At 41.5% G+C, this 26980-nt stretch overlaps 1 long non-coding RNA gene across 8 annotated transcripts; it reads right to left on the bottom strand.

Annotated features, from left to right (window-relative positions):
- Positions 1 to 1131: 1131 nt before the first annotated feature.
- LOC311592785 lies at positions 1132 to 25109 on the bottom strand. Of its 8 annotated transcripts, none has more exons than XR_014777509.1 (11): positions 24789 to 25109; positions 22731 to 22831; positions 10199 to 10402; positions 8925 to 8997; positions 8601 to 8670; positions 7791 to 8195; positions 6185 to 6304; positions 5288 to 5391; positions 4321 to 4431; positions 3589 to 3836; positions 1133 to 2502 (listed from the first exon to the last, which is right to left on the bottom strand). It is a non-coding gene; the product is annotated as an uncharacterized lncRNA (long non-coding RNA). The 8 variants fall into 8 exon arrangements; XR_014777511.1 differs by having other exon boundaries at positions 1134 to 2502; positions 5288 to 5436; XR_014777512.1 differs by having other exon boundaries at positions 1134 to 2502; positions 3589 to 3712; positions 5288 to 5436.
- Positions 25110 to 26980: the final 1871 nt, after the last annotated feature.

Below are 26980 nucleotides of genomic sequence, written 5' to 3'. Positions count from 1 at the left end.
GAAATTCAGACCCAACAAAACAGGAAAGACACTTACTTCAAATGGGATGAATGCAGATGGCCAAGTCACTATGAATGTAACATGTATAGAGCTCATTATTCTCATGATTGTCACATGGTTCTCCCTGCTGTACGTAGTTTGTTTTCTACATGTGTAAAAAAAAAAATTAAAGTATTAAAAAAAAAAAAAAAAAACAGACATTGCACTATTAAAGGCCAGCAGCTGTGATTACTTCCACTAAAATTTCACAAGGTGGCGCCCTTCCAGCGTTGCAGCATGCTTGAGGTAGGGCCTCCTGCTCCACTCACAGCAGAGGGGCTATTGATGGTTAACTGCTCTGAGGAGAGGAGGAGCCATTTTTCTTGACAGGTGTAGGGAATGGAAAGTTTCCCAAGATCTAGAAGAACCCCAGAGGCACCGACATGCAGGGAACTCTGATTAAAAACGACAGTTTTCGTCTCTGTAGTTTTTTTTTTCAATTTTAATTTATTATAATTTATTCAGATTACATCCCAAATGTTATCCCCTCCCTTGTATCTTCCTGTTCCCACCATCCCTCCCTCTTCTGCCCTATTCCCCTCCCCTACACCTCTGACAGAAGGGGACCTCCCTGCATACCTCTGTCTGCAGTAGCAGGGCCTCTCCACAAAGAGGAAGTGATCAAATCAGGGACAGCAGGTTGTTAAAACACAGAAAATGGGGCAGATCACTTGACTTCACGGGACAAGGCCCTTGCAACCAATCCTGATAGAGTTTAATCAGGGGATCCTACATAGCAGAATAAGAGAACCGATTCCTGTAAGTTATCCTGAACCCTAAAGGGCCTCTAGCATACATACTCTCACATACAAACACACACAGGAAATATATACACATAAACATGCATGCATACATACATACCCACACACACAGACACACACACACACAGAGAGAGAGAGAGAGAGGGAGAGAGAGAGAGAGAGAGAGAGAGAGAGAGAGAGAGAGAGAGAGAGAGAGAGAATATGTGCATGCAAGCAATAAATGAAATAAATGACAGTAGGAGGGTTTTTAGCACACAAGAAGACAATGAGGAGCAAATATGAAGAAGAAACATTACATACACACAGGACAATGTCAAGGATAACTTTCAAATTTATAACCACAGTAATTAAAAACCCTTAATGCCAGCAACTGAGAGGCAAAAGCAGGTGGATTTTTCATAAGTTCCAGGCCAACCTGGACTGTATGGTGATGTTCAGGTCAGACATAACTTCCCACTGAGATTCAGTCACAACAATAAATAAGACAGGCAGAAAATGTGAAAGAACAGAGAGAAAACTCAAGTGGTAGATTCAACAGTTAAATTTTATTGTAGAACTAAATTGCCTTTTAAGAAACTAAAAATCTGTTTCAAAATATGCTTATATAAATAAGAGTTTCTGTGACATTTGCGGGGAATGACAATGTCTTACGGGTAGCTTCACTTCTTCACAGGGCCAACAGCAGATGTAGTGAACAGTGTGGTCACCCACTCATGGTTGAGAGTGAGCTGCATTTTGCCATTGACAGTGAATTTGTCCTGTCATCCCTGTGTAGGACACAAATTTTGTGGGAGGTCAAATCAAGCACTAGCTTCAGTGATGAGTACATTAAACCATCAGAGAAATGACAGATTTCCAGAAATTGTTCAAACAAGCAGACTATTCTCTGTGGGCCAGTTTCCAGGTGTGGTGTGGTGTGTTTTGAGGCCAGTGTGGTCAGTCAGGAGATGGCTATCAGAACAGCATGGTTGCAGGCCTGGGCAATCAGGAGGGGCTGACATGGAATACGAGGAGAGGGGGGAAAGGCTGTCTCATGCTGTTTTACATGAGACAACTGTGGCACAGTCTACAGAGGTGCAGTCAACCCCTCTTGTCTTCCAGTGATGGTGAGGTGGTCCATGTTGTTCCAGAAGGCCTTAGCACAGCCATAAGAGTCCATGATCACCAAAGTGCAAAGACCAGCACTTAAAGTGTTCAAGCCCAAACAGGATCCTGAGAGGTTCTTCTGGGAGCCCAGCACTTGAAGCAGGGCAGCACTGTGTGCACTGGGTCCTTCTACACATACTGATTGCTGGCTAGAAATATTTTAGCCTATTAATTAGTGTGCTATCTAAAATAAAACCAATTTTCAGTCACTATGAACTTTTAATATATTATTCTATCTTAAAATAAACCTTATTAAAGGACACATCAGTGTTTTTCTCTGGGCATTATGAATAAGCCCAGCTTCCCACCCATATACTCCAGTGGACATATATGACATATGTAGAGTAAACACACAGCTATATACACCACCCTACATACATACATATGTACACCACATTCACATATTCATAGATGTGAACTACACACACACACACACACACACACACACACACACACACACACACAGTTCCAACTGATGTAAGTGTGTTGGATTCTACTCATCACAAATCAGTTATAGTCACCATGGTGTCTGGATGGTGATGACATGGCTGCAGTCCTGCAATTGAAGAAAAAGAAATAGGGTTAATTGTGGAAAACTTCTGTTTTGAAACAACTTATACTCTTTTATATTATACCCCCCCCAAAAAGCCACATGTGACCTAGGATAAACCACATAGCCTAGGTAATCCAGCAGGACATTGAACTTATTCTCCTGCCACTAGTTCCCCAGCGCTGTGCTATAGGCAGTCACCACCCTGGCAGATTTCAGAAGTGCAGGGAAGTGAAGCCAGGGCCTTATGCTTGAAACATAAGCTGTCCCCCAACTAAGCCATGTCCCCAGCCATAAGACTGTAATGTAAGAATCTCACTGATGGTCAGTAGTTCTCAGCTCAGAGCTGAGATTGTGATGTCAGTGGCAGCCATGGCAAAAGTTGTAGGATGAACACTCGGACCTAGATCTCCTCATGCTCAGAATCAGTGTCTCACCATGTATCTTTGTATATATTTTCCAGAGTCACCTGTGAAATGTTCCTTATTAAAAGGGACCAGTAAGATCACTGCAGTATTGGAGATGTGACATCAATCAGATGGTAGTAAAGGTGTTTGAGGGTATGCTTACATATATCAAACAAAGCCATAAGCATTTATCATTCTGATACAGTCTGGCTTCAGATAGCTTCAAAGTAGTGATCCTCCTGCTGTACCTTCCCCAAGTCCAGGCATTACAGGTCTGTTTCATTATGCAGGTTTAGAAAGGGTCTTTACACTGGGAACATGGGATTTGGAGTTCTAGGCACTTTTTTATTGTGCAATCTCTTTCAACATACTAGTACATAAGCATTATTATATCACAAGTAAACACAATTTCAATATATATAATGCATATATCTAAACACATACAAACACATAAAATATGTTCTATAAAAGAAAGCTGGAGTTTCATTAGGTCTTATTTTATTGTTATGATAAGAAGTATAATACAAACTACATATAAATACATACACACTTATTATGAAACATAAAACACAAGGAGACAGATCCTGTGTGTGTCTGTGTATGTGTGTGTGTGTGTGTGTGTGAGAGAGAGAGAGAGAGAGAGAGAGAGAGAGAGAGAGAGAGAAAGAGAGAGAGATCCCTCTACCTCTTGAAATTAGCACAATGATCCCAGGATCTTAGGCTTCCTTGGATCTCTGTAGATCTATCTCTGGCTCTTATATACTTCATGGGACTGGTCCTGGTCCTTTTACTATGTTACTTCATTTTCTCTGAGTCCAAACACAGTAGAAGAGTCCAGGCTGATGAGAAGTGACACAACCTCATCGATCTGTGGCTGATCTGGTACACTGAGATCCATTTGATCATACTAAGTGCATTCTCATTCAAAAGTACCTGGGAAAAGAAACCACCTCCCTAGGAATGTGAAAACCCTACTGTCTAAGCAGAATTCCACGCCATTTCCCTTTGCATTCAGATCCTTGACTGAAACTTAGGAACTTAGGAACTGATATTGATGAAGAACAAAGCAACACATAATAAACACTGAATAAGCTACTAGATTTGTCCTTTGTCTCTTATTTCATGTCCCCATATTACTATGGATGGGATCCAGGGCCTCCCGCATGCTGATCACACACTCTGACCTTGAGGTCCTCCCCAGTACTGCATCCTTTATTCTCTTAGGAGGAATGTAAAGTCTTACTTTACATAGTATCAGTATCCCCAAAATATAAGAGTGGTATTTCTTCAACCTCTGGTACTTGAAAGTACTTCTTGTATTTTAAAGGAAGGCCTTCTATAGCAATAGTTAGTTTTTAAATAGAGTTTTGAGCCATAGAGCAATTGTGCCTTCCAGACGTGAATCTCACATACTCACTGTTTGTACTTGGGTGCACACACCACTATGATGAATTCTGGTAGCGTCCTCTGGCCCCCAAATGGGTGTGTATGTCCACACTTGAAAGGATGCTGTCTGGGTTGGATGGGTCTGAGTAGACAAAAGAAACAAAGAACTCCAAGTAAGCATGGCGAGCCACACCTGCTCCACCTAGGGAGGCAGGCCCAAGGAGCTTCAACACCTGGCCATAACCATGATCGCCCAAGTCATTCCAGGCAAACACTCATTAGCTGGGTGGAGAAGGGAGGGGGAAGAAACTGCTTTGTCCTAGGAACACATAATGGTCAGAATAGGCTGAGTTTCTCTCACTCCCTTCTTACCTTGTCTGTCACTGAGCACACGACTCCTTTATTCATCCAGGCTTAGATATGCGTAGCGTCTAATCAGGAACCATTTCGTCAGCTTCTGACCCACACCTGCTTCCCTCCTGTCAACAGAAGACCGATTCCTTCCTCCCCAAGATTTCTCATGACTACTTCAAACATCAGATCAACAGTCCCCCTGGGTTCTAGCTGTCTCCCTTCACTCTTGCTTCTGAGACCCATGAGATCTCTCCCTCTGTGAGTAGGAGCCTCTAGCTTGAGCCTTTATGTTTCTCTTGGCTACAGTGTCACTTTGTTTGTGTGTTCCGCCTGGGTTCTTCTCCTGCCTCTAAACAGTGTCTCCTGTGGTTCAGCTCAGCTTCTCCTGGTTCAGATGTCACCATCTGTCCTGTCTTCTCACTCTTCTAGCTCAATGGTCTCTTACATTCCCTCTGCTCAATCTCTTTTCTTCTTTCTACCCCTACTCAGTATTCTTTATTCTTCCATCAACTGTCTTCTCTGACAATTCACTTCGGTCTCTTGGACCCTACTCCTGCCTACTGCCCAATCCTACAACCCTCTCTTCCTCCATGTCTCTCTCCTCCTGCATTCTCACCGCTAGGAGACAGAGAATAGGAACTCACCATCAGAGAGACATGAATCCACCTAGGGTGAGAGGCCCCGGTTCTTCTTGTATAATAAAGAATTCTTCTTCCTTTATGGCATAACAAAAGTCAGGGCCTCTTTTCTGTCAAGGAATGGTAATAAGGGTAAGGCAATGTTCCTCTGTAACCTGTGAAGAGAAAACAACTTGTTGCAATTCCCTGGAGGTCTCAAATGTACTCTCTCAAAACACAAGAAAGTGAAGCTCCCACCCCACCCCAGTGAATCGTTCCCATCTTTCTCTTTCCTGTCAGTGTTTCCCAGCTTTTGGTGCTCTGTGCATTGCTGGATTACTGTACAGGAACAGATGCTGGTAAGAACCTGTCATGTCAGTCTTGACCCATCATAGGCCTTTGCTCTTCCCTGCATCAGCCAGCACATCTGCTCAGGAGTCAAGAAGTGTTTAGATGATATATATACCAAGGCTTATCAGAGTAGATGCTCGCACCACCTGAAAATAATTGAGTCCTCATTTTCCTTTTAGAATTAGCTAGAATGCCTGTCTCCATGCCTCATGTCTGCCTGTCTGCCTGCTGGTTGCCTTCCTTTTCCTCAAGACAATGTCTCACTCTGTCTGTGAGGCTGGTTTGAACTTGTAGGAAGCCTCCAGCTTCAGTTTGACAATGACCGGATTTACTGGCATTAGGCACCACTAGAATGAAAAATTCTAAATGTAGTATTGAAGCAAACTGTCAAGAAACTCTGAAAAGCAACCAAATACAAAGTCATCAAAATTCAAAGTATCCAGGACTTGACCCCCACAGGTCTTTCCATAGGGTAATATATATGGACATAGACCCTGAATATGTTCTCTGTCAAGGGAAGCAAACGGCAAGAAACAGCCTCACTCAGATCAGAAAGAAGTTTTGTATCTTTACCAGAGATCCACACAAGACACCACATGTCTCAATGCCTTTCTTGGTGTTCCTTCTGGCTGACTTCAGAAACTTCTCACACAAATCCTTAGGAAGGATCACTTGGCACAGGCCTCTTAGTTTCTGAAATGCAATGGAAAATTAGAGAAAAGTCTGAGGTGACAGAGCCCAGTGTCCCTGAGCAGAACTCAGTGTGGCAGCGTGGGGCAGAAATGCAAAGTCACTGGGACTCTCTCCAGAGCCCCCCTCGCCAGGATGAAACCACAAAGTGAGCAGATTGTTTTTTTTCTCCAAGCCCTGGCTACACCTGACTGGGATCTGTGGTCAGACACTTCATTGTCAGCTTGAGAGGATGGAACAATATTTGTGGATGCGACTGTGACATGATTGTAAAAAAAAAAAAAGTGTGGTTCTATAGACTCATTGGGAAAAAATCCCATATAACTCAGGTGGGCATCCTAAGTCCACGTGGGAGCTTAACAGTCAGAGAAAAGGAGAATTTCTGCTGTGTCTCTCCTGGCACAGACAGGTTTTTTTTCTCTTTACTTCAGATCTCCAAGTCGGCTGGCTTGTGGAATCTGAGGTCTAGACTGCTGTTTTCCTGGGTCCTTGTGTGTCTTGCCTCAGACTGAGACTCACACAAGTGGCTTCCATGGTTTATGACTTTCAGATATAGACTGAGATAAACTACAAGTATTCCAGAGCTTTCACCTTGGATACAGCCTGGAGTGGGAAGTCTTCATCACATGGATCATTGCTCTCTCTTAAATATTTGTGGATTTATCTTTAAAAATACTTTATGCATGATCTCTGGATGTGTTTATATATTTTTAGCACATATGTATATTTTGAGCATGTGCAAGTTCACGTGTGAGCAAGGACACACTGGCGCCTCAGCACATGTGCAGATGTGACCAGACTCCCTAGAGTGCTGTTCTCCTCTTGTGTTTTGTTCCAACAGAATCTCTTCTGTGCTTCTCTGTGTGTCCATCAAGCTGTTCTGTGAGAAGCCAAGCCTTGTCCTATCTCAACTTAAGAGAACTTTGAGTATAGAGGTGGCCAGCCATGCCTGGTGCTTGTCTGCTTTCTGGAGGTTCCATCTCTGCTCCTAACACAGTCACTGTCGGGGCTTTATCCATGGAGTCACCGACTCCCTAGCCATACTTGGGAATTTCCATGACAGTCTACCAAATGATCTCAAGCAGAGAAGCTGAAATTCTACTGATTCACAGCTTTCCTTTATCTCATAGGACTATCTGAGAAGCTGCCTTTCAGAGAACAAACGCTAACACAGATTTTAAGACAGGAGAGGATTCAGTATTGGCTTAGTGGTACTTAATATTATTCTTTGAATCTCTACAGAGCTCTTATAAGATGAGGGTTTGAGGTTCAGCGAGTTTTGAGGAAACAACATGGCTTACCCTAAATTGAAGGGCATTTTTACAGGACAGTCAGAGTAGCAAGACAGAAAAAGACAGCACTCGTCACTTGTGGTTCTGTTACCATAACAGAGTAAGGGGATCCTTCGAAGCAAAGGATGGAGGACACGGACAAGGGGCTGGTTGCTCAGTGCCCAGGCTTCCGAAACTGTCCTCCAGCACTGCCTTACCTCACTGCTGAGCTCCAGTCTGTCTCCTGTGTGGCTGACCCAGATGCAATGCAGATCACTTCTACACAAGACTTCTACAGGTCAGGAACCTCTGGTGATGACGCTGGCCTTTTCACTTTGCCATTCTTGCCAGGCTGCTTGGTAGATGGCGTGTTGGGGACTCCTGAATCTGAGCTATCCTCTACTGAACGCAGTGGGCTACAAGTTTCAAGTGGTGCAAAAGAAGACTGAGGTTCCTCTGATGCTAATGGTGTACTAGGGCCTGCCTGCCCACAGTTGTTTTCTTCAGGACTGAACACTGGCCCAAAGGGAAGAGTGCCCCAGCTAGGACATCAGCTTTCAAAAAGATGTCTGCTATGTCCTCTCAGACGGCCACTGCTGCATTAGCTCCTCTTCTTTCTTATTCTACAGGATGAGAGAAGGACTTAGGCTAAAATTTCAAATCTCAGAATAAAAGTCTTGTCAGCACAGCGATGAACAAAGTGTAGTTCTAAGCAGGTCTCGCCACAGGTTCCATAAGCCAGGTGTGGTGGAAAACTGCCAGCACTGCCCTCCTCAGTTGCTATATGGCTGTCTTCACTAAGTCTGTGTGTGTGTGTGTGTGTGTGTATGTGTGTGTGTGTGTGTGTGTGTGTGTGTGTGATGTGGGGGGGGGGGGCGGCTTGTACAAGTTCAAGTGCATTTGTGTTCTAGTGACTGGGGAGCCTAATTACTAAATCACAAACTCCAATGAAACAGCACAATACAGTCCCAGGAACTGGCTGAGAAGCTGGCACAGAATTCCCCTATTTCCATGACATTTAAACTGACCTTCTCAGCCAGGCGTTGCTCATATTTGATGGTGTATTTCTTTAGGAGATCCCTCTTCAGTGCCTCAGCCCTGCAATACAAAACCAGAATGAGGAAGTAGAACAGTTCTAATGTCAGAAAAGGGAGAAAGACAAGTTGGGAGAGGCAGCCACAGCTCCTGCACAGCTTGAGCCCCATTCCCACCCATCCCCCTGCTCAGTACTACTGTGCTGAGGCAGCATCAGCTACACTGCCACCCAGTGTCAGGATCTGTGGCTTTTCTTGCAGTAGCTCTGCTCTGCTCTGGAGATAATTTGGTCAGATACCAAGACAACAAAGACCCACCTTGAGGAAATTTGATCTATTGGCAGCACTGTTTACATGTGTGGAGCCTATGTTGAGTTTTTCCACGTATAGTCTAAAGAAACAGAGGAGAGAGACTAAGATGTGAAGAAAAATTCCACATGCCTAAATGATGTCTGCACCTCACGGGATGCTGCACCCCTGGATGCTGCTAAGCTGCCTGAGCCTTCACCTCTATCTAAGAATCAAGAAAGGTTCATGACCCTGTCAGAAACTCTGCTTGAGAGGAAGGTGTGATCAGAAACTCTGTAGGACAAGATGATCTCAGGGAAGGCACATGAGTCCCTGTTAAGAGTGATTTGTCTTTGGGAGGAGGAGGAAATGGGAGGGAGATTTAATAGGATCTCAAGAGAATTCCTACACTTTTCAGAATACCATCTGTGGAAAACAAAAAGACCCCTGTTCTCAGTTTTTTACAACCTGGGAAGTGAAATATAAAAAATGTCCTACTTGTGCAAATCTCTAAAGCAGAACTTTCTCCTTCTCTGTGAAACAGAAAGGCGATATACATTCTCAGCACACACAAAAGATCAGGGAAGTCATTTCCCAGTAAGCCCCTGTCCGGTGCCTGGGCTCCTCAGAGTCATGTGAACTTCTTTAGGTTGTTTCTCTAAACTCATGGATGACATGACTGAGGAGATTTTACCATCATGCACTTCATCAAACACAGCACTCTTCTCAACGAGACTATAAAGAGTCATTACTGGTGACAGCTCTGCAATCCTTTATTTATTCTTCCTATCCAAATATTATGATTAGCTTTGAAAAAGGCTTTACTGTAATGAACCACACTGTGCTCTACAGTCCTTTCTGGTGACTGTGTAGCTACAGGGAAGGCTACCCTCTTTCCTATAAAACTCAAGAGGTTAAAAGGTGAAGAGAAGAGTGATCTAGGCTTGGCCACCATCAAAGATAATCCCGGCTGCCTGAGAGGAAATGGGGAAGTCAAACCTCTCAGCAATCTGAACACCCTCTGCTTCCCTGCCAACCTGTGTTTTTACACAGCTGGGCCTCATGGAAAAAGGATCATGAACACAATCTCCTACTCATGACATTCTTTTTTGTGTGTGATACCACCACCTTTGGTTCATGCCTTTGAATAGTGAAGAAGAGAATACTCATGAGTTTCTAGAAATCCGATTACAGATGACATTGTCGAATTCATTAACTGTCATCAAATGTGAAAGACATGAAGAAGAGAGCAGCATGAGTGAGGGAACAGTCCCAGGAAGGAGATAGAAACTGAAGGTTCTCACGTGAGGAATTTATGGTAGATAATAGAGGCGGCTTCTTGTTGTCCACATTTATCCAGGTCAGCTCCAGTTTGAAGAAGTATTTTCTCAGGCTCATGTAGAAGCCTTGGTAAAAATGGTTTTAATTTCAATGTTCTTCCCTAGAGTACTTAAGATTTGAAAGCTCTCTTGGGGAGGTAGACTGGCATCCCTGTGTCTGCAGAGTGTCTAAGACAAACAGAGAAGACAGAAAACATTAAAACCCATCTCCTGTCATCCTTCCATCCTACATTTTTAGCCATACTGTGTGTGTGTGTGTGTGTGTGTGTGTGTGTGTGTGTGTGTGTGTATGTGTGTGTGTATGTGTGTGTGTGTGTGTGCACGTATTTTCTGTCTGTGTATGTGTGTCCCAGCAGTCACCTTTAAGCACATTCATACTTGTGTGACAAACCTCTCCCTAAAGAAAGTAGAACAAATGAAACACTACGTGTGACTGAGCTGAATAAATTTAGTGTCCAATCCCACCCATGGGATCCCATTATTATGGTAGTAAAGTTGTAGAGTCAGAACTATGGATAGGTGATTTTAAGATAGTGTCCCCCTTGAAAACATAATGCAAAAGGAGCTCTCAGGTTGCATTTAACTTTACAAACAGCCTATTAATTGAGATTAGCACAATAAGACTTTACATAGCTATGAGTGTTGTGGTCATATTGGAGGATTGTGCATAAACATAAACCCAGCATTGACCACAGAGGATTCTCCTGATATCACCAAGACAATTAGGGAGCACCTCAGCAGTGAGAACCCTACATATGTCTTCCACAATATAATCCCAGCTAGAAGCACAAAGCTTTGTGATGGGGTACCTTGTTAATTTAATTAGTATCTATGGTGCTCAAGTCTTCAAGAGCATTTGAGTGACAATGAGGAAGGAGAACTCAGTCCTTGCTGTTGAAGGACTTTGGGGACTAAGGCTGAGAAGCAGCAGAAGGAAATAAACCATTGAGAACTGTGAGCACCTTGAAGCACAGCATTGCACAAGCCGGTCTTGAACACTTTCTGGGGAGTCAGGGTGTTTGCGAGCTGAATTGCAATGTATTATAAATACTAACTGGTCACAGTATTGACCTGTTTATTTTGACCCCACTGGCAATGTAAAGAAAAATTGACATATGACCACTTGAGCTAACTAGTTTAAACAAGGAATAAGACACTATCCTTTTAAATTTGCCAGCTGTGATTACAAACAAATTACCTTTGTGGGCTACTGCAATAAGACTTACAACATTTATTTATTTGGACACTTGTCATGGTCTGATGGCCTGGGCATCACAAGGTTCCCGCCTGTCACCTGTGGTTTCCTTCTCTATATCATACTTTAAATAATCAATTCCCCAGAGAGCCCAGGACCATGCCAGCCTTTATATCACTATAGAGGGTGAAGATACATTTAGTGAGTAGGTGAGTAAATGCTCAGTCCAAAGTCACAAGCCTAGAAAATGTCAAAGCCAAGACCACAGTGGTACACCATCTTGTCCTTCAGCACTTTCCTCTTAATCCCACATTATTTTGATGCTTTCCAATTTAGGGATCTGTCCAATTAAATAAACATTACATTTCTTTTCCTACCTGACATTGTCGATATGGGTAATGGATGAGAGATAAAGGTGTGTTGCGTTTCACAAGAAAAAGTCATGTGTTCAGGATCAGAGACACTAAACACTGAGACAAATTTGTTTACTCAATTCCATGGAAATCTCAAGATTCTATCAGCTGCTGATTGGCTGAGAGGGTGAATGTTGTCCTAAACAGGTAGATGTAAGAAAGCCAGTAGGATCTCAGAAGCCATGTATAAAAAGGGACAGAATGGACGGACACCCTACTAGAAAGGAAGGCTAGAGCAGTTCTGCATGGCTGCAGTCTCAGCAAATGTAAGCACACAACCCAGAGATGACAGTCTGTTTCCAAGGCTTAGTTCAGGAGAGTGTCACATGTTTCTTACAAGTTGGTTAATAAAGTCATGTATCACTGAGAAGAGATTTTTACATACCAACAGATAACATTAGTGTATGTTATATGCACAGATATATGACCTTAGTGAGTGTATTAGTTACTGTCTTATTGCTGTAAAGATCCACCATCACTTGACCACCTCCTCTTGGTGGGGAGGCCTGGTGGCACTCAAAGAAAGAATACGCAGGCTACCAAGATGAGACTTGATAGCCTATGACCATATAGTGGGGGAGGAGGTCCCACTCAGTCATGGACCTAGAGAAGGGGAATACAGTGAAAGCGGGAGGGAGGAACGAATGGGAGGATACAAGTGATGGGATAATAATTGAGTTGTAATCTGAATAAATTAATAAAATAAAATAAAATTTTAAAAAAGGAATAAGTTCGAGGTAGAAATACTAAAATGTATCATAAATTATTTTTTCATTATAACAATAATTTATGATTAGATAAGAAAAAATAAAGATCCACCATGACCAAGGCAACTCTCTGAGCAGAAACCATTTAATTGGGAGCTTAATTATGCTTTTACAGAGTCAGTCAGTGATGTCATGTCAAGAAGCAGATATCATGTCATAGTCCTGCAGTAGAGCTGAAAGCTTTTCATCCTGAACCTCAAAAGGCAGACAGAGACAAAGACAGAGACAGAGACAGAGACAGAGACAGAGACAGAGACAGAGAGACAGCAACAGAGACTCAGTTCTGTCTGGTCACTGGCATTGGCATCTTAAACATCAGAGCTCACCTCTCAGTGACACACCTTCCTGAATAGGAACCATACACTCTAACAAGGCTGTACCTCCTAACCCTTCCCAGTTTGTCACTGGAGACTAAACATGCACATATATGAGCCTGTGGGATGATTCTCATTCAGATCACCAGGAAGTGGAAGAGGAAGGAGGGAGACCTCAGGCCTAATGAAGTACCTGGGCAGGGTTGAGTTGTTAGGCAAGAGTATGCGATGGAAATTCACAAACAACCCAGGCTGTTGCTAAGACAATAGGTCACTCTCTTCTGACAGTGGGGCTCCATTGCTGAGGCCAATAGCCACACACTCACTGAACGTGAAGTTCAGTTGATGTCTACATGGGGGCCTTCACCCCTATTTTCTAGTGTCTTTCACATGATAGGGTACTCTGAAGAATACCAAAAGGGAAATACATGTGTCAACCCAGCTACAAAACCTTTGACCTACAATCTGTCCTGCCTGCAAGATATGCTAGGGCTATGATGACTCCGAAGTAGTGGGAGTAGGCAAGCAATGTTGATTTGACATAAAACCTACTCCACAGGAGGGAAGCTATACTCAATACTGCTTGGATTACCAAAAAACAGAGACTAGATAACTCAGAAACTTAATTAAAATGAAATAATACTGGTCCAAATAAAAAAATAAATAGACAGACAGATAGGTAAAACTATAATGGTTTTAAGATAGCCTGCTATATGCATAGGTCAGTGCCTTATTCAGCCATTAACAGAGATGGTTTCTACTGCAGATATGGACACACACACACACACACACACACACACACACACACACACACACACACACATCAAGTCATCTGAAAACATATTATTCCATTCAGTTTAGTTTTTGTTTGTCTTTTCTACTCAGCAAGGTTTCTCTTTTTTTTTTTCAACTCAAGAGCCAAATCCATAATGCTCAGTTCCATAATGCTTCTTCCTTCTTTCCTTAAACTTTATTATTAAATTAATTTTTATTCACCTTGCATACCCCTTTTCACTTTCTCTCCACTCCTTTTCCACAGAGAAGGGGGAGGTCCCCCACAGGAACTAACCCACACGTGCACAATATGTTAATGAGGAACTGGGTGCATGCTCTCCCACGGAGGCCTGACAAGGCCGCTCAATTCAGTAGTTTTATGTGACTTCTGAATGTGTGAACAAGTATGTCTCTGAGTCTTTTGATTTCTCTAGAGCTCTTTTCCATCTGTTGTGTTTGCCTTTTTTTTATTTTAATATGAGTTTTTTGTTTATTTTATTATTTTTTTATCTTTTAGAAGCCCTTTCTTTTCTCTTTTATCACTCTTTTGGTTGTTTTCTACTGAGAGACAGAAAGGGGGTACATCTGACTGAAATGAGAGTGCGGAGGAACTGGGAGGAGTAAGGAGAAGAAAGGGCTTTCAGGATATAGTCTATGAGAAAAGAACCATTTGAATAAAAGAGAAAATACATAAAAGGAAAAAATAAAAACATAAAAATATTCTTTCAAAGTTGAGTATGGAGAAATTGGGACTATGTAGTTCATTTGTGCAAGATTTCCCTCACTTTTGAGAAACTTGGTGTGACCCCAGGCCTTAAAAAATAAAAACTAAAACAAAATAAAACAGCACATTGTTTACATAAATTTGTTCTTGCATTGATTAATTTGAACATAGTTCAAATCAAAATATGCTATCCACAGGTCTTAATTTAATAATAAATTACATTTCCATCAGTGTCTGTTTTCCAAATGTTAGTTTGGGTAACAAAATAAATTATTTCCCAGTCTGGTTTACAGGTAAGTTTTCCTGCTATGTGTTCAGTAGGTACAAAAATACCTAGAACCATATGTACCATTTTCGGAATGCCTGTACTCTGGTGTCACATGAGTCTGATCCTAGACCAGGGTCTGCTTGCTACAGTTCTATGCAGATGTGCTTGCCACTGACAAACAAACATTGCTGATTGTTCTCTCTTCAGTATTAGAGAGGAAGTGTTCCTGGTTCCTTACGGATGGCATGTGTTGCTGTTTGAGAGGATGAACTACGGAGTAGGTATCTGTCTTCTTTTCCACTGCAAAATACTGCACAGAGTCTCCATAGTGCAAACACTGACACTCCTGAGCAATGATGCTCAGGACATGTTTTCACACCAGGACTCTGTTCAGTTTCACTGTGATAATCAGATACTTGGGACTGGAGCTCAGGGGCGTGCTGGGAATAGGACTTTGAGGACTTTTAACTCTTTAACTTTAAGGAGGTTTTTTTTTTTTTTTTTTTTTTTTTTTTTTTTTTTTTGGTTTTTCAAGACAGGGTTTCTCTGTGTAGCCTTGGCTGTCCTAGACTAACTTTGTAGACCAGGCTGGCCTTGAACTCACATCAATACGCCTGCCTCTGCCTCCCAAGTGCTGGGATTAAAGGCATGCGCCACCACGCCCAGCTTCGCTTTAAGGAGTTTTAACTCTTAAACATTCTAAATGCTGTCCTTCTACTTAATTAACAATAGCTAAGGAACTCCGCATGCAACCAGCACATACGTCTATCTAACATTTATATTGCACAGTCTTCAAATGGAAACCCAGTTTACAAGACAAAAGTTTTAAATGTAGAATAAAAATATTTTCTTAGCATTTTCAAAATTATTACTTTCTCTCAATGCAGAATACAATTCTATGTGCAAGGTTTGATCATGGGTTCATGTTCATATAATAACAATTTTCAAAATGCATCCTCAATAATGTATAATGTTAAGTTTTAATGACAATGTCATTATGTTGGGCAAAGTATTTAAAATTCACTCAGAGAATTCAGCCTTGTAGCTTGAATATTTGACTTCATTTGACTTCTGTTAATTTTTGCTTTGATTTTTATTTACTGACACTTGTTAATAACAAAGTACTGCAATATGGTAATATAGTTGGGTGTTTTTGGTTTTTGGTTTTTGTTTGTTTGTTTTTTGTTTGTTTGTTTGTTTGTTTTTTGTTTTTTGGTTTTTGGTTTTTCCAGACAGGGTTTCTCCATGTAGCCTTGGCTCTCCTGGACTTGCTTTTTAGACCAGGCTGTCCTCCAACTCAGAGTGATCCACCTTCCATTGCTTCCCAAGTTCTGGGATTAAAGGTATGTGACACCACCGCAAGGCTTGCAGTACTCATTTTGTAGTTGAATTTTATTGAAAACTGGAGATATTTATCACCTGATCAAGGTGAGGGTGGAACCGGGGAAAAGGGAAGTAATACATGCAGAGACAGTTCAATAAAGAGCCATTTGAGGAGTAGTATAGACATCTAACACAGTAGAAACTGGACAGATAGAGAAATCTAACACAGTTCCAACTGGACATTTCTTGTCACCAAATGAACCTTCCATTACCAGTATTGGGCTAAATCTAATTGAGCTGTTGGCCATAGTGGTTTTTACGAATCCCCCAAACAACTGAGGTTGTTGCCAACGCTATAGATTGCTCTCTACAAATTGAAATTAAGTTCACAATTGCTGACTACAACATCTCTCTAGCCCCTGGATAATTACATTAAGTGACAAAGAATTTTTTAAAAGATATAGTATATTTAAATAGGTACAAATATAAGATCTAATTATATGTTAAGGGCCTATAGGCAGAAAAGGATTGATGAAAAAGGAAAACCATTTAAATTGTCACCAAGGCGGAACAAACGTGTGTATTTACCTACAGCATACAAATTATCTGTAAAGCAAAAATTCAAAATGATGGTATAAACCAAAACAGAAATAAATAAAGTAAGTTCATGGAGAACCATTGAATCTATTAATAAAAACTAAGAGGTTTTTTTTTTCTTAAAAACTACTGGATATTCTCACCTGCAGACTTATTTTCCTATTGAAAATAAAAGTTTAGATGAGTTGCATTTTCGATATGGGATAGTGGGGAAAGAAAATATCTCAGGAGACCAGGACTAAGTTTATAGAACATCTCCTGTTCACTGCCAGAGAGGGAAGCCAAGTGGTTTCTCTACAACTTCCCAAATATGTGCACAAAAGGAATCACGGATCCAATTAAGTGAAAACCTTGCTGTCCAAGAACTTCAAGGGCCCTGAAGCCCAAAAGGATGGGAGGCTGTGGTGAGGAAAGAGTATTTTTATGTGAGTTCTCACAAGGCAAGCAGGGCCTAAAAAGTGATTCGCTTGCTCTTTATTATCAACTACAGTTGGCGGCTTGCTTTGTAATTTACAGAAATGCACAGCAATTCAGTGGCGGGCATAGCTATTTAGAGGACTTTACTCAAAACTCTCAGGTGAGAATGTTCACAGTCTATAGTCCTTGGTGATTGTCCTCCATCTGCATCTCTCACATAGATACAGAGTTTGAAAGTGCTGTTACTGTTGGAGACTGCTGCTTTACGGTTAGAGAGGAGGGACAACGGCCATCACATCTATCGCCAGTGTTGCTCTTCTAAGATGGATGCTGTGGTTCCTGATAAAACATTTGACTGTGTGGCTGTGGGGACTCGGTGTGACTCTGCAAAAGTGGAGAGTAAAGAGTACTCACATCCTGACATAACCGGGCATTTTATTATGAATTTTAAAATTGTGCTTTCTGGAAATTAATTATTTACTATTGCAGAAAATGTTTCCGATATGTGTGTGTGTGCATGCATGTGTGAGTGTGCGTGTGTGTGCATGTCTGTGTGTCTGTGTGTCTCTCTGTGGTGCTTTATACAATATGCATATGGGACCATGTACCTGAAAGCACACATTTTGGTGTTAGAGGACAACTTCTTCTTCCTCTCTGACATCTGTCATGGTCTGGACTGTGGGTTGCCAAGCTTGTATGGGAAGCCCCTTTATTTCCTGAGCCGTTTCCCTGGCACAAGAATATTTTTAAATTTCTTCTTTTTGAGCAGATATATTTGAAAATTGTCAGTAAATGCCACATGCTTCTCTCATCACTTATAGCAACTGTCCTGTTTTCCCATTTCACATGTTAAGGAAGCTGAGGCTGATAGAAGGAGATATTTACAATAACATAATTTACGATATGTTCAATACCATAAAGCAGTGGGGCAGAGGAGGGAGAATTTCAATGCTGGCTTTTCATCAAAAGTCCTGGATTTATATAAATCAGAAAAAGGTTTTCATTGGGAAGAAAAAGAGTGGTAAGGAGGGAGGAAGGAACAACGAAAGGAAGGATGGAAGGAAGGAGAGAAGAGGGGAGAAAGAAAAAAGTATTAAACAGGGAATAGCTAAGAGATGGCCATGAAGCACTTAGAACCAAGAGAAAGGTGCAACCACAAGGTCAACTGACACTCTCTAGATAATAAGAAAGTTACCACTGCCCAGGCAGGAAGCAGCAATCAAGTCAGCACTTCTGTGAAAGTACATGTAACCATCTAGGAATGGCCAGCTTCCTCCAGGTCCTGGAGTCCAAAGCTGCAACTACAAAACACCAATTCTGAGCTCTCTCTTCACCAAGCAGATTCCCAGAGTGACTTTCATATGTGGCATCTAGTCACAGCACTTAGAATGTATATTGCATATATATATATATATATATATATATATATATATATATATATATATATATATATATATGTTATATTGGCCCTCTGTTGGGTTTAGGATTGGTGAAAATCTTTTTACAATCTGTAAGCTGCTATTTTGTTTTATTATCAGTGTTGTTCACCTAACAGAAGCCTTTCCATTTCATTACATCCGTGTATTAATTGTTGACTTTAGTGCTTGAGCTGTTGGTGGTCTGTTCAGGATGTTGTCTCCCATGCCAACAAATTCAAGGCTTTACCCAACTTTTTCTCTATTAGATTTAGTGTATCCAGTTTTATGTAGAGATCTTTGATCCACTTCGACTTAGGTTTTGTGCAGGGTGATGAATATGGATCTATTTTCACACTTCTACATGCAGACATCTAGTTAAGCCAGGACCATTTGTTGAAGATGTTCTCTTTTTTCATTGTCAAAAAGCAAGTGTTTATACGTGTGTGGGTTTACTTCTGGGATTTGACTTGGTCCCATTGGCCAACCTGTCTGTTTATATGTCAATGCCCTGTGCTCTCCATATCTAAACATAATAAAGGCAATATACAGCAAGCTGATAGCCAACATCAAACTAAATGGAAAGAAACTTAAAGCAATTCCACTGAAATTAGGGACAAGGCATGGCTGTCCACTCTCTCTATATCTATTCAACCTAGTACTTGAATTTCTAGTGAGTGTAATAAGACAACTAAAGGAGATCAAATGGATACAAAGTGGAAAGGAAGAAATCAAAAGTATAGCCCTTCACAGATGATATGATTTATACGTAAGTGACACTCAAAATACTACCAGAGAATCCCTACAGCTGATAAAGACCCTCATCAAAGTGGTTGGAGATACAAAATTAACTCCCTCAAATCAGAATCTGTCCTTTATATAAGCAATAAATGGGCTGATAAAGAAATTAGAGAAACTACACCATTTACAATAGGCATACAATAGGCATAACCAATTGACATAAAATTCAAGTCTCTGAAGAAAGAAATTGAAGATTTCAGAAGGTGGAAAGAGCTCTCATGCTTATGGAACTGTAGAATTAACATAGTAAAAATGTCATCTTACCAAAAGCAATCTATAGATTCAATGAAATTATCTTCATAATTCGTAACAGACCTTGAAAGAGCCATCTTCAACTTCATATGGAAAAATAAAAAACCCAGAATAGGTAAAACAATCATGTACAATACAAGAACTTCTGGAGGTCTTACCATCTCCAATTTCAAGTGGTACTACATAGCAACAGTAATAAAAAAAATGAATGGTATTGGCATAAATATAGACAGGTCGATCAATGGAATAGAATCTAAGACCCAGAAATAAATCTGCACACTGTGGGCCACTTGGTTTTCTACAAAGAAGCCAAAACAATACAATGGAAAAAACATCTTGAACAAGTGGTGCTGGTCTTAATGGATGTCTACATATAAAAGAACGCAAATAGATGTTAAACATCTTCAGGCATCAGGGAAATGCAAATCAAATTAACACAAATAATCCATCTTAACACCCAGCAGAAAAACTAAGATCAAAATCTCAAGTGATAGCACATGCTGGCTAGGATGTGAAGAAAGGGGAACACTCCTCCCTTGTTTTTAAGAATACAAACTTGTACAAATACTTTGGAAATCAATCAGGCTCTTTCCCAAAAATTGGGAATAGTTCTACCTCAAGATTCAGCTATAAACTCCTGAGCATTCGCCCAAAAATGCTCTCCCATACAACAAGAACATTTGCTAAACTATGTTTATAGTAGCTTTATTTGTAATATCCAGATGTCCCTCAAGTGAAGAATGGATAAAGAAATTGTAGGGCACGGACATAATGGAATTCTACTTCTACTTAGCTATTAAAAACAAAGACATCTTGAAATTTGTAGGCTAATGGATAGAACTAAAAAGGATCATCCACAATGAGGTAACCTAAACCCCAAAATGACTCACATATAAGCAGATTTTAATCATATAATACAGGATAAAAAATACTAAAATTCACAGACTCAAAGAAAATAAATGAACAAGGATGACCCAAGGAAGGATGAATAAAACTCACTCAGAAGGGGAAATAGAATGGATAGCAAAAGTAGTTGAAGAGAGGAAACAGGATAGGAGAGGGAGCTCAGGGAGAAATGAGGGTGAAGATCAACCTGTGGTGAGCAGGGACAGGAGGCCAGAAGGCTTGGAAAGAGGAAAGAAACCATGGGTAGTGACATCTCTGTGACAAGCTGGAGACCTACTACAGGGTAGGATCCTTGGAGGGTATGGAGGTGACTAAACTGAGAATCCTAGCAGCAGTGGTTGTAAATACTGAAGAGGACACCTTCTAACTACACACGACTCCTAGTGGAGGCTGAGGAAGACAAACCCACCCACAGAAACATAGACCTAACATTTGCTCTGCCTCCAAAATGTGCAGGGACAAAAACAGAGCAGTGATTGAGGGAATGCCAATTGAGGGAGGGCCAACCAATGCCTGGCCCAACCTGAGACCCACCGAGACAGAGCCAACACCTGACACTATGAACGATACCCTGCTATCCTGCCAACAGGAGCCTAGCATCACTGTCCCCTGAGAGGTTCCACCCAGCAGTGAATCAAAACAGTTGCTGGGACTCACAGCCAAACATGGGGCAGAGAGCAGGGTGACTGGTGGATGGGTGATGGGAAGGATAGACAGCAGGGACAGCAGCTTCACATGAAGACCAACAGTGCTACTAACCAGGGCCCAGGAGGCTTACACAGATGGAAGCACCAACCAAGGACTATGCCTGGGATGGACCTCGGCCCCCTACACAGATGTAGCTGATGAGGGTACCCTAGGAATGGCTGCAGGGCCTGTCTCTGATAGGGACTCTGTTGCTTGCTTTTTTTTTTCATCACTTTCAAGTGGCAGGGCTGCATCTTCATAGCTAAACCACAGGGAAAGAGGATGCACTCAGTATGACCTGCAAATTTGATGCAATCAGATGGCGGGGCTGGGAGGGGGGGAAGCGCTCTCGTTTTCTTAGGTGTCCACCTGGTCATATACAAAGAGGGACAGGTGAGGTGATAGGACTGGGAGGAGAGGATAGAGTGGGGTACAATCATGATGTAAAATGAATAAGTAAATCAATTAATTCAATATATAGAAAAGAAATCTGCAATAAAATTTAGCTTAAAACTTATAGCACAAGGCTCATAGTTAAAAATTCTATATTTAGGTAATCTTATTTTTCTTCAAAATTTAAACTTTTATTTAAAATATGGTGTATATGTAATTTAGATTTAATTCTTGTTTTAAAAAACAGATATATTTTTTAAAAGACATATTAAATAGCTGCATGTTTACCTAGGTTAAAGGGTACAAGCAATTTTACTTCAGCAACATCTGAACATGACCACATACTGTAAGCCAACTAAGGCAGCGCCATTTTAGACTAAAGAAGCAATAGCAGTTCTCCAAAATGTTTGGATTAGGGTGCATTTTTATGTATGGTGATAACTTTCTAAGGTATAAAGATATACTCAGGTCAACAAAAACTGACTTAGAGACTTACATCTAACTACTTAAGATTTTACTAATTATGTTCAATAGCAGGCCTCTAAATTTAAATAAGGAACAATATATATGTAGTAACTGATATCTATAAATTCCTAAAGTCTCCTCAGGTTAACAGTAAATTGCTTAAAGAAAGATGTCTATTCTCTTTGTTTTACTCACACTGTTAAGCTTTAACTATGTGAATAAACTGAGTCATACAAGAAACTGTGATATCTATTATGGTTCACTATAAAAGGGATCTGGACAGTTTTGGAGCTCTCTATGGACTTTATTTATGCTTACATGCCTCATTTTGATTCCATAGGATCTTCAATTATGTCTTTGACTCAAATTCTTTTTGTTATTGTTGTTTTTTGTTTGGTTGGTTTTGGTTTGGTTTAGTTTAGTTTTTAGTTTTCAAAAACAGGGTTTCTCTTTGTAACCTTAGCTATTCTAGACTTGCTTTCTAGACCAGACTGGCCTGTAACTGACGGAGATCTGCCTGCTTCTGCCTTCTCCAGGGCTGGGATTATAAACATGCACCACTGTGTCAGGTCAACTCAAAATTTTAAGGCTCAAATTTAACAGAGCCAAAAATAGTCAATTTCCAAGCTTAAAAAGCTACTAACTTTTAAAATGTTATGAGATTCATATTAATTAGAAATTTTACTTAGCCGTCTACATATATCTTCAAGATTAAGCCTAAAGCTAGTGACTGAAACAAATAATACTTTATTTAAAATCAGGAATAATTAAAGGATGATCCTCACCTGTTTTCTGCTCTGCCCAGGGAAGGGTCCATATGGCATTGCTCTTGATTCCTGTCATAACTTAAAAAAGAGCTTACACAATGTCTGGATATCTTGATGTCCTGTAGATGAAGGAGGAAGATGTCCTCAAATTCCTTGCTGCAGGAACCCATTTAGGTGCCCTCAAACTACAAAAGGAAGAGTGATGCTATCTACATCATAAATCTGATGAGGACCTGGGAAAAGCTGCTGCTTGCATCTTGGGCAACTGTTGCAATTGAGAACCCTGATGAAGTCAGTGTCATCTCCTCTAGTAATACTAGAGAGCAAGCTAGGCTGAAGTTTGCTGCTGACACTGAGCCACACCCATTGCTGGCAGTTTCACTACTGGGGCCTTCACCAATCAGATCCAAGCAGCCTTCAGGGAGCCATGCCTTCTAATGATCCTAGGCCTGGCCAGTAGCCCCTCACAGAGACTTCTTAAATCAACCTACCCACCATTGCTCTGAGCAACATGGAGTCTCCTCTGTGCTACGTGGACATTGCTATCACAAACTTATTTCCACTGCCCACTGCTTCCTAGATACATGGCTACTATGGAGTTTTAGCAGGTGACTGATGAGGCTGAACTTCCTGGTGGGTCAGAAAAGATGAGAAATCTCATCAGCTCTATATGCTGGCTGAGACCACGGTCTTGATGTCTCATACAAACATACATATGCAGAAGAGTGCAGTGTCCTGTGTTATGGGGATGGATTGCCCTCCTGGGGCAGATGGAAATTCTTTTAATCCAGTAGGTGTCAGTGTGAAAATTCCAGTTCTGTGATGTGGAAAACCAGTCTCACAGTCAGCCAGATATGTCCTCAACTCTCCACCTCTCTTCTCCACTTTCTCACCTAGTTTCTCTCTTCTCTTTTCCTTTCCTCCTGCCCCATCTCACTTCATAGATCTCTCTCCATCTTTCTTTCACTCTATTTCTTCTCCCGTCTCTTCTCCTCCCATGTCTTTCTTCTCTGCACAACAACCTCTCCCTCTTCCAGATGCAGTGCACTTCCCCCTCCTCCACTTCCTAGTCATCATTGTCATCTTCGTCCTCCTAGACCTTGTCCTCCCTGACCTTGTACTAATCATTGTCATCCCCCTTTTCCTTTTTTTACACTCTTTCTTTTTTCTTATTCCTCCTTTCCCCTCATCCTCTGCTTGCCCCTGAATGTCTACATTCCTCTTGGAATCTCTCTTTCTAAATACCTTTCTTGCACAATGACCAACTCGGAAGAGGAATTCAACTATAGAAATGAGTAGGAAGAAGAGCCAAGTTGTGCAATGGATGATGTCTGTTTAGATCAATCAATGTGAGGAACAAGGGACAAAAACGCTAAAAAACAGGGTTTGCTAATGAATGTGGTAAACCTTAAGGATACAAAAATTTATTACAAAAGAGAGCAAGATTATTCATGGCTTTTCCAACACTTGCTTTGTTGAGGAACTCAGAATATCATGACCTTGGTAATAAAAACCGATGACACTCAAATATAGTCTTTGGTGTAGAATTTTTTCAACCTCTGGCTCTCAAGGATACTTCTCTTGAAGGTTTGTACTGAAAACCATCAGTAATGTTCCCTTATTTTTCAAGAGGACTTGGTATTAATTAGAATGTGCAACTTAAAAAAAGGTTTTATAACAATCAGTTAAGACACTCTAGATAATTTTTAAATAGTTCTGAGCCACAGAGCTCTTGTACCTTCCAGACCTGAATCTCACACACTCACCGTTTGTATTTGGGGGCACACACCACTGCGACAGCCTCAGGCATCAACCTCTGGTAAGCAAAATGGATTTGTAGGTCCACGCTTGAGAAGAATGCTGTGGGTTGAATGGGTCTGAGAAGACAAAAGAAGCCAAGATTCAAAGGGAGCCCATCCAGCCACGCCTGATTCATGCTGGAAGGCACTCCCAGGGGGTCCAAAAACTGGCCCTTACCATGATTGCCGCACACATTCCAGGCAAACACTCATCTCCCCGAGGTGGAGGAGAAGGACAAACAACTTTGTCCTCCTAACAGATAAACATCAAAATTACCTGAGATTCCATTGCTTTTCTGCTTGTCCCACACTGAGAACAAGACTCCTTAACTCATCCATGCTTAGTTAGGTCAGATGTGTAAACAGGAACAATTCCAAGTTTTGTCCTTCAACTGCAAACCCACCACTGCTTCCCTTCTGCCAACAGCAGATTGATTCCTTCTTCACTGAGATTTCTCATGACTAGTCAAACATCAGTTCAACAATCTCTCTGGGTCTTCAGCTGTCTCCCTTCACTCCTACCTCTGAGACCCATCTGATTTCTCCCTCTGTGAATAGGAGCCTATAACTTTAGTCTTTATTTTTCTCTTGGCTACAGTTTTACTTAGTCCTTTCTGAGTTCTTGTCCTAACTGTCTCTTAACAACATCTTCTCTGGCTCAACTGTCACCAACTGTCGTCTCGTCTCACTCTGCTGGCTCGATTCAGTTTCAACTATCTTTATTTTCATTCTGCTTCATCTCCTTCCTCCCCTCGAGTCCACCTCAATCATCGTTTCTTCTTGTCCGGTCTTCTCTGAACCTGCTCTTTGTCTACTAGAAGATGCTCCTGCCTCTCCCCAATCCTACTGTCTCCTAAGTGACAGACAAGAGGGGCCCACCATCAGAGAGGGCAGTTTGCTTACAATAATCCACCATAAGTTGAGAAGCTCCATTTCTTCTTGGATGAGAAAGAGCTCTTCTTCCTTTATGGCATAACAAAAGTCTGGACCTCTTTAATATAAAGTAATGATCATATGGGTAAGGTGATGCTCCTCTCTATCTTGCCAAAACGAAAAAAATTCTCACAATTCCCTGGAGGTCTCATACCTACACACTCATAATACAAGTAAGTGAAGCTCCCACCTCACCCCAATGAATCACTCTCCTCTTTCTTCTTTGCCTCAGTGTTTCCCAGCTTTTTGTGCTCTGTGTTTTGCTGGATACTGTATAGAGAAAAGATGCTGAGAGGTCCTTTTTGGCACATTGTAGGCCTGTGCTCTTCCCTGAAGCAGCCAGCAGGTCTCCTTAGGAGTCTTGAGGTGTTTAGATCATTTATATTGTAAGCCTTACCAAAGTAGGTGCTCAGACCAGGACCCAAAATAATTGAGTCTTCCTTTTCCTTTTAGATTAGTCAGCATGCTGGTCCCCATGCCTCATGACTGCTTATCTGCCTGTCAGCTTGCTGATCTGCCTTCTCTGCATTCAAGACAATGGCTCACTCTGCCTGTGAAGCTGGTTTGAACTTGGGGGAAGCCTCCAGCTTCAGTTTGCCAGTGACCAGAATGACTGGCATTTGCCACTGCTAGAATGAAAATTTCTAAATGCAGTATTGAAGCAAATTGTTCAAGGGATTTGAAAAGCAACTAAATACAAAGTCATTAAATTCAAGGCGTCCAGACCTTGTCACCCACAGTTCCTTACAGAGCTCTGAAAAGATGAGGGTCTGACTTTCAATAAGCTTTGAGGAAACAGACAGGGATTAACTTACATTAGAGGCCATTTCTATAACATAGAGTGGCGGGACAGAAAAAGACAGCACTCATCACATGAGATTCTCTCACCACAGCAGAGTAAGTGGATCTGTGGAAGCAAAAGACTGAGCACACGAACAAGGGGATGCAGCATTTTCTGTGGTGCTCAGTGGTCCAGACTTCAGAAACTGTCCACCAGCACTGCCTTACCTTACCGCTGAGCTCCAGGTCTCACACCTGTGTGGCTGTCCTAGATGCAACTACATGAGTGTTTTCTAAGTCAGGAAACTCTGGTGACTTGCCTGGACTTTGCACTGTGCCATTTTCTCAGGCTGCTTGACAGATGATGTACTTGGGACTACTTCATCTGAGACTTCCTCAAAGAAGGTGGGCTTTAGGATGTGGTTGTTGCTAAAGATGATTATCTCTCCTACTCTGATGTTAATGGTGCACCAGGTCCTGCCCCTGCCCAGTTTTTATTTCTTCAGAGCTATACCCCAGTTGGATAATGCTGATTTTGGCAAGATGTCTCTTATGTCCTCCAAGAAGGAAGGCTGCCTGCTGCGCAAGTTCCTCTTCCTCCTACTACAGGAAGACAAAAGGGTTTAGGCTACCACTTCTAATCTCAGAAGAAAAGTCTTATCAGCACAGAGATGAACAAAGTGTAGTTCTACTGACATCTAAGCAGAGGGTCAATAAAACTGGTGTGCTGGCACACAGCCACCACCCCTACTCGGT

This window comes from Acomys minous (genome assembly GCF_964271855.1).
Source record: "Acomys minous genome assembly, chromosome: 2".
NCBI lineage: Eukaryota > Metazoa > Chordata > Mammalia > Rodentia > Muridae > Acomys > Acomys minous.
The sequence above is the reverse complement of the archived record's forward strand: the minus strand, read 5'-3'. Positions and strand labels throughout refer to the sequence as shown.